Here is a 14,132-nt window from a genome sequence, read left to right on the forward strand (position 1 = left end):
TTTCTTCCGGGGTGACCTTCTCCTTGCAGAGTGTAGCTCAGCGTCCTGGCGCTCAGCGCCATTTTCCTGAAGATCAGGGAATGACATCACTTCCTCCTCTAAGAGGAGGGAGTGGGAAGGCTGCAGCAGGAAGTGATCTCAGGTCCAGTACCACTTCCGGTCTTCGGCAAGATGGCGGTGGTGCGATGCAGCCAGCATACAGAGGATATAAAAAGCCACAGGGAACAGGCGCACATGTTTCCTCTGCGTTCCTGTATGCAGCACCTCCAGGGATCGGCAGTAGCATGGAACATGAGAAGGAGAGACCTGCAGGGTCTGCGGCCATGGAAAAGACCACAGGGGGTGAGTCTGATCGGCCTCCGGAGGTTTAGAGGGGGAGGGTACCCCAACTCTTCTCCTCCGATTCTCACAGTGTATGCCTGTGTTTTTCAGGGGACGATGCTATTGCCCGTGAGGTTGCCAGCCATCCTGTGAAATCCTCCACCCGCTCTAAAAGATGTGGGAACTGTAATGACAGGCTACCCCCAGATCATCCAAAGCCCTTCTGTTTTAAATGCATACAGAAGTTGACAGGGAAGGAGACATCTCAGATGATGAAGGAATTCCTTACTGTGCAAACTGAGATGCTGTCCACCTTAAAGTCTTTTCAGGCCACCCTTAAGCCTAGGGATTCAGAGGCTTACTCTAGTAAGGATGCCTCTTCCCAGGAAAGCTTTGCCTCCTCTAGGAGGTATCGGGCGGATGTACTAAAGTATCTACTCCCCCACGATTCAGAGGAAGAGTGTGATTTAGAAGTTCCTAATCAGGAGTTTTCTGATGAAGGGGTGGTGGACAGCCAAGAGGAGGATGGGAGGGAGGAATCCAGGTCTAGCAGACATATATTTTCTGCCGACGACATGGAATATCTTCTGAAAGCTATTTATGCCGCAGAAGAGATTCAGGAGCCTGCTGCACAGGTTTCCACTCAGGATAGGATGTATAGAGGTTAAACCTCAGGCCAGGGTCCTTCCGGTACATTCCGCCCTTAAGGAAGTCATATTAAGGGAATGGAAAGAACCAGAAAGAAGGCTTCTGAAATATAAAACCTGGAAGCGTAGATGCCCCTTCACTGAGGAGAATGAGGAAAAGTTTTTCAAAACTCCTAGACTAGACGCCTCCTTAGCACAGGTCTCTAAACAGTCGGATCTTTCCTTCGAAGATACCGGTAATTTAAAGGATCAAATGGATCGCAGGGCTGAAACCATTTTGCGCAGAGCCTGGGAAGCTAACGCTGCGGCTATGAGCCCCGCATTGGCCTCAGCTTGCATCGCAAGGAATGCCGACACGTGGGTCTGTAAATTAATGGACCACGTATCCCGAACCTCCAAATCCAAGGAGGTCCTGGATTCTCTGGAGGTCATAGGGAATGCTGTCGCATATTTAGCAGATGCTGCGGTTGAGACAGTGCGTACAACCGCTAAGACAGGGGCCTTACTAAACTCAGCCAGGCGAGCCCTCTGGGTTAAAACCTGGGATGGGGATAACTCATCCAAAACCCATCTATGTGGTCTCCCTTTTGAAGGGACGCTCCTTTTTGGAGCTGGCCTAGATCAGGCTTTAGCCAGATCTACAGAGAAGGGGAAAAAATTTCCTACCAAACCTAGGAGAGAGAGGAAGCGGTTTTTTCATGGCCCCCAGGCAAAGAATCGCTTCTCCGAGAAAAAGGTCTCCCCTAATAGACGTTGGGGCACAGGAAAAGACAAACAAAAGACTGGCGTTCTCTTTTCCAGCCAGAAGTCAGTTGACAAGACCCCCAAATGACTTTCCCTTAGGGAGCAGACTTTCCCACTTTGCCTCTCAGTGGGAAAGGATCGCCCAAAGCCCCTATGTTCTTCGGATCATAAGAGAGGGTTACAGATTGGAGTTTATCTCCCCTCCACCCCCCAAGTTTCTCTTGACCTACCTTCCCAGGGATCCCTGCAAGGTGGTAGGAATCCTTTAGAATATAAGAGAGCTGGCCAGTCAGGAGGTTATAATACCTGTTCCAGTGGACCAGCAGGGTCAGGGGTTTTATTCCCACATTTTCGTGGTACCAAAACCCTCAGGAAGGTATCGTCTTATTATAAATCTAAGGAACCTCAATGTTTTTCTTCATTACAAGAAGTTCCGCATGGAGAGTGTCTATTCTCTCAGGAGACATCTCCTCAAAGAAGTGTTTATGGTGACCTTGGAGACGCCTACCTTCATGTCCCCATTTTTCAGGACCATCAAAGCTTCCTGAGATTTGCGATCGCCTCTCCAGAGGGAGTGCAACACTGGCAGTTCACAGCCCTCCCCTTTGTACTGGCATCCAGTCTGAGAGTTTTCACAAAGGTCATGGCAGAGGTGGTGGCTTTACTGCACCTCCAGGGAGTGGCATTGATTCCCTACCTGGACGACATTTTGATTTACAGTCTAAGTCGGGATCAACTACTTCTGGATCTATCCAGAGTAATGGAGACCTTAGAAGCCCTGGGATGGATTGTCAGCAGGGAAAAGTCCTCGCTGACTCCTGCTCAGACAAAGCTGTATCTGGGTTTCCTGGTGGACTCCTCAGAGCAAAAGTTAGTTCTTCCTCAGGGCAAGGTAGAGGGCCTCCTATCAGCGGTCAGGTCGCTGTTACAGGCAAGAACCATCTCCTACAGAGGTATCATGAGAGTTCTGGATCTAATGATGTCAGCTATCCCAGCAGTTCCTTGGGCACAGCTACACTCCAGGCCTCTCCAGCACTTTCTTCTATCCTCTTGGGACAGAAAGAGAGACTCTCTGGACATAGAGATAGCCATCCCGGTCGAAGTAAAGAACTCCCTTCACTGGTGGCTCCTTCCTCAGAGGCTTCAAGGGGGCCTCCTTTGGAGCCAACTTCAGCCTCTCAGGATAACTACAGATGCAAGTTCCTGGGGGTGGGGAGCCCACCTGGAGGATCTCATAGCTCAGGGGTCCTGGGATTCAGAACAAAGATGGGCTTCCTCCAACTTTCGAGAGCTGTTGGCCATAGGAGAAGCACTAAAGGCTTTAGAGGGAAGGATCAGGGGCCAGGAGGTGCAGGTCTTGTCAGACAACGCCACGGCAGTGGCATTTCTGAATCATCAGGGGGGTACCAGATCTACAACACTCCTGTCCTTATCAGCAGAGATCCTGTCCTGGGCGGAAAGTCAGATTCCTTCCATCTCCACAATCCACATAAAGGGGACGTTAAATGTAGAGGCAGACTACCTCAGTCGGCAGCCGATTCTGCAGGGGGAATGGGAACTGAATTCAGAGGTCTTTTCCCTGGTAAGTCGGCAATTCGGCGTTCCAGAGATAGATCTCTTTGCCCGCAGGAAAAGCAGAAGGGTAAAGAGATTCTTTTCCTTTGCTCGAGAGAGAGTCTCAGAGGGGATAGATGCGTTGGCGCAGGTCTGGGACTTCCGACTGGCCTATGCCTTTCCCCCTCTGGGACTAATTCCGAAGGTCCTTCAAAAACTGTTCCTCTCGGAAAGCAAGTTGATTCTAATAGCCTCTTGGTGGCCCAAGAGAGCCTGGTTTCCAACCCTGCAGGGTTGGTCCATAGCCCCACCGCTTCACCTCCCTGTCTGGGGCGGCCTTCTCCTTCAGGGTCCAGTCCGCCACCCAGACCCCAGCTTCTTCAAGCTGACGGCCTGGCTCTTGAAAGGCAGAACCTGCGGGAGAAGGGACTGTCGGACAGAGTAGTGGATACACTGCTCCTTAGTAGGAAGCCAGTCACAAGGCGTATTTACGCCAAGACCTGGGCGATTTTTCTCTCGCTGGTGCCAGGAGAGAGGGACTTCTCAAAGAGAGATCCCTGCCATCTTAGAATTTCTCCAGGATGGAGCAGATCTAGGTTTGGCAACCAAGACCCTTAAGGCGCAGGTTTCAGCCTTGTCCTGTTTCCTCAAGAAACGTTTGGCATTACACCCCCTGATCAAGAGATTTCTCTTGGTCAGGGAGAGGTTGTCCCCTGTTCAAATGTCCAGGTGTCCTCCTTGGGACCTTACTCTAGTACTGGAGGGGTTAACAAAGGCCCCATTTGAACCGATAGATCAGATCCCCCTTAGGATCCTGACCTTTTAAATTGGCCTTTTTACTAGCAATCACCTCAGCTAGGAGAGTAGGTGACATTCAGGCTTTTTCTATTAAAGAACCATTTTTTTCTTTATTCGAGGACAGGGTTATACTTAGGCAGGACCCCCTGTACCTCCCTAAGGTAGCATCAAAGTTCCATAGGACTCAAGAAGTGGTGCTGCCTTCCTTTTGTAGTAACCTTAAAAGTGAAGGGGAAGTTTCTTTTCATTGTCTGGATGTCAGACGCTGTTTATTATCCTACCTAGAAAGGGTTAAGGAATTCAGAAGGTCCAACCATCTTTTAGTTAATTTTTCTGGCCAAAAGAAGGGCCAACAGGCATCCAAGGCTTCTATAGCTAGATGGATTAAACATACCATTTCGTTAGCCTATGAGCAGTCAGGTAAAGCATCTCCTAGAGACCTTAGAGCGCATTCCACGCGATCTCTGGCAACCTCCTGGGCGGAAAGGGCCGGAGCTTCGGTGGAGCAGATATGTAGAGCCGCTACATGGTCAAGCCAGAACATGTTCCTGAGGCATTATAGAGTGGAGTTACTATCTCCTCAGGACCTGGCATTTGGCAGGAAGGTCCTGCAAGCAATGGTCCCGCCCTAAAGGTAGGCCTGAGCTACTTGCTCTTCTCTCAGGGTGTCGTCCTGGAAGACGACTTGAGAAAATAACCAGTTACACTTACCGGTAACGGTGTTTCTGGGAAGTCTTCCAGGACGACAGGCCTACTTCCCACCCGTTCTATTTAGGAAAGATGTAATGTTTAGAGTGTGGTGGTGGTTATGTTTTTCACTCTCGTGCACAGGTGTGGGTCAATACTTTGTCACAACTGAGGAGCATTGAGAGGGGCGGGGGCCTTTAACCTCTTGATTGAGTGTGTTTCCTGTCAGGTGGACCAGTCATCTCTCAGGGTGCCGTCCTGGAAGACTTCCCAGAAACACCGTTACCGGTAAGTGTAACTGGTTATTTTTCTGCCGAGGAAGAACAACCAGGTGAGCATCCAGCAGAAGAGCTAGCATCAGGGGCAAACATCACTGAGTTCTGCCCAGGACCAACAGCAGCTTCAGCCTTCGTGAGAGAAGAGGCAGCCGGCCTTTCTCCCACAACACTGACAGGGACATAGGATTTCCTGCCAGCAGCATCTGTAGAGTTACAAGAAACTTCTCTAGCTGAAGTGCAGAGAACCGGACAGAGGGTCCAGAACCTCTTGCCCCACACCCGCGGGAGTTCTGGAGGCCTAGGGTGAGAAAATGGTGGTCACGCCCCAGCAACAGATTAGGATCCAAGGGGAGAAGGGAGAGGAGGTCCAGGAGTCTGGGAGATGGAGCAACCGGCTCATCTCCCCAACGGCAGATACAGTTTGGAAGAGAATGTGGTTGTCCTTCTTCCCCAGTGAGAGATCCACAGTCTGGGAGTGGAGAAGGCCAGCCTCCCTCCCCAACAGTTAGCCGGAGCAGATTATGTGGGGTCTCCAGCAAAAGTGCTGGCGACAGGGCAGAGTGCTACCAACCTCTGCCCAGCATCGGCAACAATTGTGGAGTTCCAGGGAGCTGGGGCAGTCAGCCCCTCTCCCCAGCGACAAGCTGATGTAGTGAAGCTTTCACTCCTAGCTGAATCGCTGTCAACAGAACAGAGGCCACTGGCCTCTGCCTAGCACCTACAGTGTCTCCACGGCTTTAGGGAACGGGCAGTCAGACCCTCTCCCCAACAACAGACCAAGCCCTGGAATGGTAAAGACCACCCAGCTGAAACGCTGGCGGCCGGACAGAGTCAATGACCTCTGTACCACTCCTACTGAAGGTAACCCTTCCCTGCAGCCGAGAATGGAAATCAGGTTGACCACCTAACGCATGTCCAGACCAGTTGGAGGTCTGGGACCTTGTTAGTCGACTTTTTTGATGGGGAAGAGATGTGACAGACTCACCCGGGAAAGAGACTTTTGGAGGGGACTGCAGGCTAGCCTCTTGTCTTCTGAATGAGTGCCTGAGGGACCCTTGGAGTGGTCTTGTTTCTGATTCGGGTTTGTGTCTCCCCAAAACACAGACTCTGGCAGTCTAGGCCTGGGATCCATGGTAAATGCCTAGATGGCACATTACCAGCCATGACTGCTCATCAATGGGAAACTCATAGCAGATGGTAATCTCATCAGCTCAAGCCACCTGTCTTTCACCCATTGTTTTTTTTTTTTTTTTCAAATCTTTTATTTATTCAAAAGACAAGATCCACAGGGCCAATGTAATGAAAATCACAAAAGCATATTACACACAGGCATAAAATATAGCACAGTGTATCAGTCTGCAGTGTTAAAGAGGTAAAGAGAATGATTATAAAACCAACATGCATCGCTAGCGTCTGTATCGCATTGTGTATGTTCGGTAGTACTAGTGACAACATTTTGGACTATATTTCCCATGCAGACATACCGGAATACGGGATGCCAGAATTGGCCATTAAGCCGTGGATCCCGTCTCTCACAGTTTTCCTCCTTTTTCTTCCTTTTTTTTTTTTTTTTTTCCTTAAACTATAAAAACCAAAAGAAATAGCAGTAAACCGTAGACAATAAAAAATAGAGAAAGAGAAATACAAGGGTGGAGGGAGAGAAGCTGAAAAAAATGGAAGAAAGGGAAGAAGGGAGAGGGGTAGGAAGAGAGGGAGGAAGGAGGAGAGGTAAGGCAAGGGTGGGAAGGGGGGGGTTAATGGACATGGATTCACAGAGCTAAAGAGTATAATGTCCAGTAAATTTGTCCCATATTAGAGATTCAAAAGAGAACATTTTTAGTCAGCAGTATTGTTTCTAAGGAGGGCCTGTCCCTCGTCAGAGAAAACAAACAAGTTCCATAAGGTCCAGGTCTTGGAATATTGGTCCTGTCGGTGTCTGGATGTGAGGATAACATCTTCTATTTTGTTTATGTCCTCAACTTTTCTCGGCCAGAGACCGATAGTCGGTGAATGTGGGGATTTCCAATGAAGGGGGGATACGTGCTTTGGCATCGTCGAGGAGGTGGCGTACCATATATATATATATATATATATATATATATATATATATATATATATATATATATATATATATATATATATATATATATAATTTATTTTATTTTTTTTAATAAATTTTCTCCGAAATAGCGGAGGCATGAAGGAGAAAAAAGGCTGGGTCGCCTGGGATAGGATATTCCACAAACTTCTGTATGATTTGACGGACTGTTTTCCAAAATTCCGTGATTTTTAGGCAGGACCAGAAAATATGTAGGTGTGTTCCTCATTCCCCCTGGCATTGCCAGCATAGGTCTGACGTTGAGGGAAAGAATTTGTGTAATTGTGATGGGGTACGATACCATCGTGATATTATTTTAAAATTAGTTTCCTGTATTCTCGTACAAATTGAGGATTTGTGTGTGAACCAAAGAATATGGTGGCGTTGGTGTGGGCTAAATTGGCGGTTTAAATCTCGTTCCCAGCCAAGTAAGCCTGGGGGTTGATAGTCCTCTGGGGGTGTAAGCAGCATATTGTATGTGAGGGAAAGCACGTGAGGCATGACGCTGGTGTACGAGCAGTACTCCTCTCGAGGGTAGTGAAAGGTTGGCCAGAGTTGCCGGGAGGCAATATGGATTTTAAAAAATGGCTTAGCTGAAATGCTTTCCAAAAATCTATCTGGAAAGGACCCACGGTGTCCGTAAGCTCCAGCATGGACATCCATCTCCCTGCGATCCTGAAATGGGAGGTTTGAAAGTGGCCTGAATTGATCAAATTCTGGAAGATGACATCGTGGAGTCCCGGCGTGAACAGTGGGTTCCCCAGCATAGGGAATAAAGGCAAGTTCCGGGAACTAAGAGAGGCTTTGGTAAATAGTTTGACGCAAATGCGCGTAGTGGGGATGATAAGGGGGTGCCTCTTGAGGTTGGAAGGGAGTGATGCGTAACACCAAGGTGCCCATCTGAGGGGTGTGACACTCTGGTGCCGCCATCCTGACACCAAGCTATGGACCCAATTGGAACTAGCCCAATCTACAAGTCTACTTAAGTATGTAGCATGATAATATGTGCAGATGTCCGGCATTGCCAGGCCTCCGTGTTGCTAGGGCAGGGAGAGTAGTTTCCTGTTTAGACATGGTCGTTTGTTAGCCCAAATTAAATGAACAGGGAGTTTGTCAGTTTTTTTGTTTTTTTTTAACAACAAGGTTGGTCTTTATTGAAAAAAGAAATGGTATACAATGTAGAGTGGATCAGAACAGTAGAGTGGCCACATAATGATACATACATGACTTACAAAAGGAACAAGTACATATGCATATCATAAGTAGATTAACTGGTACGTGTCATCAATAATAAGGAGGAAGACAAGGTGGGAGGGGGAGGAGGGGGGGGGGAAGCAGGAGAGGGGGGGTGGAGAAGAGGGATACGGATCAATTGGGAAGAAGGGGGGGGGAGCCGGTGAGAACACCATACAGTGCATATCAAGAGGAAGGTGTTCGCTCATGTATAATGGAGACCTCATCCAGGGTCTGTCCAAGGCTGCCATACTCTCGTGAACTTCTGAGGGCAACCTCTATTTATATAGGTCAGTTTGTACATAGGTAAGACAGCATTAACTGAGTTTTCCCATGCCCCTACCGTGGGAGATCTATGATAATTCCATTTTAATAAAATCTCCTTCTTAGCATAGAAGAGCAGCAGTGAAACTAACAGCTTGGTATATCTAGGTCTCTGGTCATCATCATGAATGCCTAACAGAGCTAATTCTGGGGACAAAGGTATCTCAAGTTGTAGACGAGCGTTAATACCTTCCATTATGGCAGACCAGTAGAAGGATAGTCTGGGGCAAGACCAGAACATGTGGATATATGAGCTATCCAGAGACTTACATCGGGGGCAATTCGGGGACCTCTCTGGGTATATTCTGTGCAGTCTCTGAGGCGTAAGATATGTCCTATGGAAAAATTTGGCTTGTATTAATTTATCCCTAGAGGATATCACCAGTTTAAAACTTTCTTCAAAACTTTCCTCACAAGACTCCCTATCCAGTGTAGGGATATCCGCTCCCCACCTAGACCAGAGTGCATCCATCTTTGGAGAATCTTTCCGAATGAGAGTTAGGTATAACGCAGACAGAGGCTTGGGTAGGGACTCCTGGGCCAACAATTCCTCAACCGCATCAGATGTGAGATCGGGTGTAGTTGGGAACTGTGCACGGAAGGCATGTCTCAATTGATGGTACCGGAACAACATCCACCGAGGAAGACCATTTACCCTAACCAAATCTTGGAAGGATTGGAGAGATCCCGCAACTACAACATCTTTTAGTAATTTTATATTTTACCGGGCCCAGAGCTGCGGGTCAGGGATTGTTCGGAAGTGTGGGAGGGAAGGGTTTCCCCACATAGGGCAGAAGGGCGACCACCTACCTGGAGAAAGAAACCTCTTCCTGGCCAGGCCCCACACCTCAAGAGTAGTTTTGGTAGGGATCGGTAAAGAAGGGTATGCTGAGGCTCCACGATATATCAGGTTACCCAACTCCCTGAGAGAACCCACAACAGTCGCCTCAAGGCAGACCGCAGTGTTGGCTTTAGACTGTTCCAACCACCATCTGACCGTGACCAATATGGCCGCCCAATAGTAAATCAGCATGTTGGGCAGCGCCAACCCACCACAGTCCGCCGGGAGCTGTGGAGTTGATCTAACTAATCGAGGGGAAGAGCCCCGCCATAAAAAGGAACCAATGCAGCTATCCAGCTCCTTAAAAAAGGATCGGGGTATCAGCACTGGGCAGTTCCTGAACAGGTAAATGAATTTAGGAAGGTAAATCATCTTTAGGACATTAATACGTCCTAGTAAGTTAAGGGGTAGATTAGCCCACCGAGAGCAGTGCTCCTTAAGGCATGATACTACAGGTTGAATATTAAGGCGTTGGAAGGACTGGGGATCTCGTGTGACCCTAATTCCCAGATAAGCAAATTCATCTACCCATCTCAATGCTGACTGAGTCGCAGATTGTCTGGCCTGTGTATCAATAGGGAACAAAATAGACTTTCCCCAGTTGGTTCGGATTCCAGAGAACCTACCAAATTCGTCAAAGGCCGCTAGCGCAGCTTGTAGGGAAGGACCAGCATCCTGCAGGTACAACAAGGTGTCGTCTGCATATAACGATATTTTCTCCTCCAGAGGGCCAACCCTGAGCCCCCTAATATTAACAGATTCCCTGACTAGAACTGCCAGGGGTTCTAAGGCCAGCGCGAAATGGCTTGGGGATAGAGGGCAGCCCTGGCGGGTCCCCCTCTGGAGCAGAAAGAAATCTGAGAGGGTATTATTAACCCTAATCCTTGCCCTAGGGGCTCTATATAGCAACTCTAGCCAGTGTAGAAACTTAGGACCCACTCCAAATCTCCTCAACACCACCCATAAGTACTCCCATTCAACGGAGTCAAAAGCCTTCTCCATGTCCAGAGAGGCTATGACTCTTGTACCTTCATTATGATGGGGTGTGGTCAAATTTAGAAACAGACGACGGATATTGATATCCGTGCCCTTACCCGGCATGAACCCGGTTTGATCTACATGAACAAGGTCCTCTATCACCCTACCGAGCCTACGAGCTAGAATAGTTGCTAACAGCTTAGCATCAGCGTTAATCAGGGAAATAGGTTGGTAGGAGGCACATTCTTCCGGGTTCTTAGCAGGCTTGGGCACCAATACCACTATCGCCTCGGACCATGACTCCGAAAGGGAGTCCAGGTCAAGGGACTGCCGTAGTAATAAAGTGAACTTGGGGGCCAAAAATTCTTGATATGTTGAATAGAATTCAATGGGAATACCATCGGGCCCTGGTGATTTGCCTGACTGCATACATCCTAATGCCTCCTCCACTTCCTCAAGGGAAATATCTTTATCTAAGTCTTCTCTTTTCACTGCTTCCAGGGAAGGGAGCGGGATCAGGTTAAGATATTCCATAAGTTCAGAGGTGTGGAAGGTTGCCCTAGAAGAGTATAGTGTCTGGTAGAAATTCAGGAACCTAGCATTAATATCCGCTGAATCTGTCAAGGTGCGCCCATCCAGATCCCTCACCCTGCCAATATGGGTCACCGCATGTTGTCCCTTAGCCAACCATGCCAACAGCCTCCCGTTTTTGTCCCCAAATTCAAACATCCGCTGGGCGCTATCAAGCATAGCTTTTTTGGTGAGTTCTACTCTGAGTAAAGACAGTTCCCTTAAGGTATCCTGCCAGGGAACATAGGTTCCCTGATTAGAAGATCGTACATATTCAGCCTCTCTTAACCGTGCCTGTTCTTCCAGATGCCTCAGAGACTGCGCAGATCGCCTCTTCTTAGCAGCAATACGCGTCATATATGAACCCCTAAGCCATGACTTGAGGGTGTCCCAAACCACTAGAAGAGCAGCGGAGCTCGCATTCCCATTCCAAAAGTTACACAGTTCCTCTGGCATCTCCTCCTGTATATCTGGATCCATAATCCAGTACTTGGACAGCCTCCAAGTTCTGACACCCACCTCCTCAGAGAGCCTAAGTGTGACAGATACCGGAGCATGATCCGAGATTCCGCGCGTGAGAATCTCCGCAGAGACCACTCTACGCAGTAAAGCCGCTGAGGCAAAAGTCAGGTCAATGCGGGGCAATGTCCGGTATGTGGTGGATAGGCACGTGTATTCCCTGTCAGAGGGGTGAAAATGATGCCAAATGTCTGTCATGTGGAATGTGGAGTCCCAGCGGGATAACCCCAGCTGCAGAGGACCGCAAGCATGGAGTCTGTCCATAGCTGGAGAGGGAGCCATATTAAAGTCACCAGTAAATTAGTACATTCTCGACATTATAAAGTGTAACCTGCTGCATCAGCAAATGAAGCACATCTATATCGGCGGGGGGGGGCAGGTACAGACCCACAACCACCACGGGAACCTCTGAAATCAGGGCGTGTAGGATCACATACCTACCCCCCGAGTCGATTTTAACATCCAGGAGCTGAAAAGGCAGGGATCCGTGCACTAATACACTGACGCCTCTGGCGTAGTTAGAGTAAGGTGCGTGGTAATGAGCACCCACCCAGGCTCGTTTTAAGCTCAGAATACGGGATCCCACCAGATGTCTCCAGGAGAACACACACCTGGGGGCGGAGCTTCTTCAGATAATTGAGTACCAGAGAGCGCTTTATAGCGGAGTTAAGACCCCCCCACATTCCACGTCACCACTAAACATGTAGCCATGATGAGGGGAATGTAAATATCTGCAACAGGGCTGCGGATAGAGGTGAGATGAGCCAGAGCGGCCAAAATAGTCCACCCGAGACCGCAGCCACCACACAGGCCTGCAACAGGCCATTTAGATGAGCAAAGCCATAAGGGCCAACAATACATTTAACTCTCGTTTAACAATGAAAGACCAACACGAAACATGTAACTGAAATAGAACCATAACACCCAACAAAGCTTAGCAAATGCCAACTCCCCCCCCACCCCGTGCACCTCGGAACAGTGAGGAGCACTTACATCCCAAAAAACCCATAGTCAAGGGACTATAGCTAACAAGATGGGGTCGTGCGACCAAAAACAGATGTTACCCCATTACCAATAGCAGGAAGTCCAGGCGTGAGTAAACATAGGGAGACTCATCCCTGAGCATTGGAGTAGTATAGTTGAAAAAATAAGAAAAAGAACAAGAAAAAACTGATATTCAGCTGCCTGAGCAGAGGCTCACACTTAATGAACTGCTGCAATGTACAACATATTAAATATGGAAGAGTATCAGTGTGTAGACTTCCAGGAAGGGCGATTCAGGAGTAGATAGGGATTACAACCACAGATCTACGAACCGGATTTGTATCCTGGTGACAGTAACACTCCATATAACTTGAAGGGTATATGTACAGAACAGTCCTGAGACAGAGTGGGTTATGCTCACCCCGTGCATCTCCTCAATAAATATCCTCCAACAACGGTGTCAGGGTATATAGGACAAAAACAGGATATATATGTATAAAGAACGAACACGGGCCTTCACACCCAACAGCAGCAAAAAACAAGGCCGATCCCAGCCATATTATATATAGGCGACAAAAAATCCTCCCAGCACCGTATGTCGGCAAGGTCTCCAACCAAGCAGCCGCATCTTTAGGATAGGTGAAGAAGCGGACCGACTCACCGTCCACCACCCGGAGCTTTGCGGGGAACAGGATACTGTACTTCACTCCTCTCCTCCTTAGGCCAGCCTTGACAGCATCAAAGGAGCGGCGCTGCCGCTGGGTCTCCATGGTGTAGTCCGGGAACAGGAGAAGTTTACGTTCCGGTAGGATAATTCACCCGCAGCCCGAGAGGCCCTCAACAGCTCATCCCTATCACGAAAGTTCAATAGCCAGAGAATGAGAGTGCGGGGGGGCTCCTTCTGGTCCGGGTCTAGGCTGGACAAGGTGCGCTCTCTCAACCGCGAAGTAGGGGGAGAGCTGTGCAGATGGTAGCAGAGAACGCAGCAAGTCCTCCGTGAATAGGGCCGGTGATCTCCCCTCCACACCCTCTGGGAGACCCACAATATGTAGATTATTCCACCTGCTGCGGTTCTCTGCAACCTCCGCTCTGTATTCAAGAGCCTTAACCTTTATTTGGAGGGTGCGGATGGAAGCTGCATGGTGTGTTACCGTGTCCTCCACCGTTCCCACGCGACGCTCAGTGGGAGGGGCTGCTGGATACCCACCCCCATAGCTTCGGATTTGGTAAAGTTAATCTTTAGATTGGACAATGCTCTTTCATCCATTGTTAATTGTGCTAATTAACACACCTATTGTCTGCTAGCCAACTACTGTGGGTATGTGTTTATACTTGTAACAATGTGTATTGTACTCTGTGAGCTCGACGTCGGCAAGTCTGACCTGGAATGAGACCTGAGTGTCCAGGTGGCTAGTTGTTTGATCAACTTAATGTTTCTAGTATGTTGTTTAGCTATGGTAATTATATTCTAGTGTGCAGTTTGTATTGTTGGGGTAATATGATCAGGAGGATGTCCTCCTGTAGGTTATATATTCTGTGTGAGTTTGTTTGTTCCA

Source organism: Aquarana catesbeiana, linkage group LG01 (assembly GCF_042186555.1).
Source record: "Aquarana catesbeiana isolate 2022-GZ linkage group LG01, ASM4218655v1, whole genome shotgun sequence".
Classification (NCBI taxonomy): Eukaryota; Metazoa; Chordata; class Amphibia; order Anura; family Ranidae; genus Aquarana; species Aquarana catesbeiana.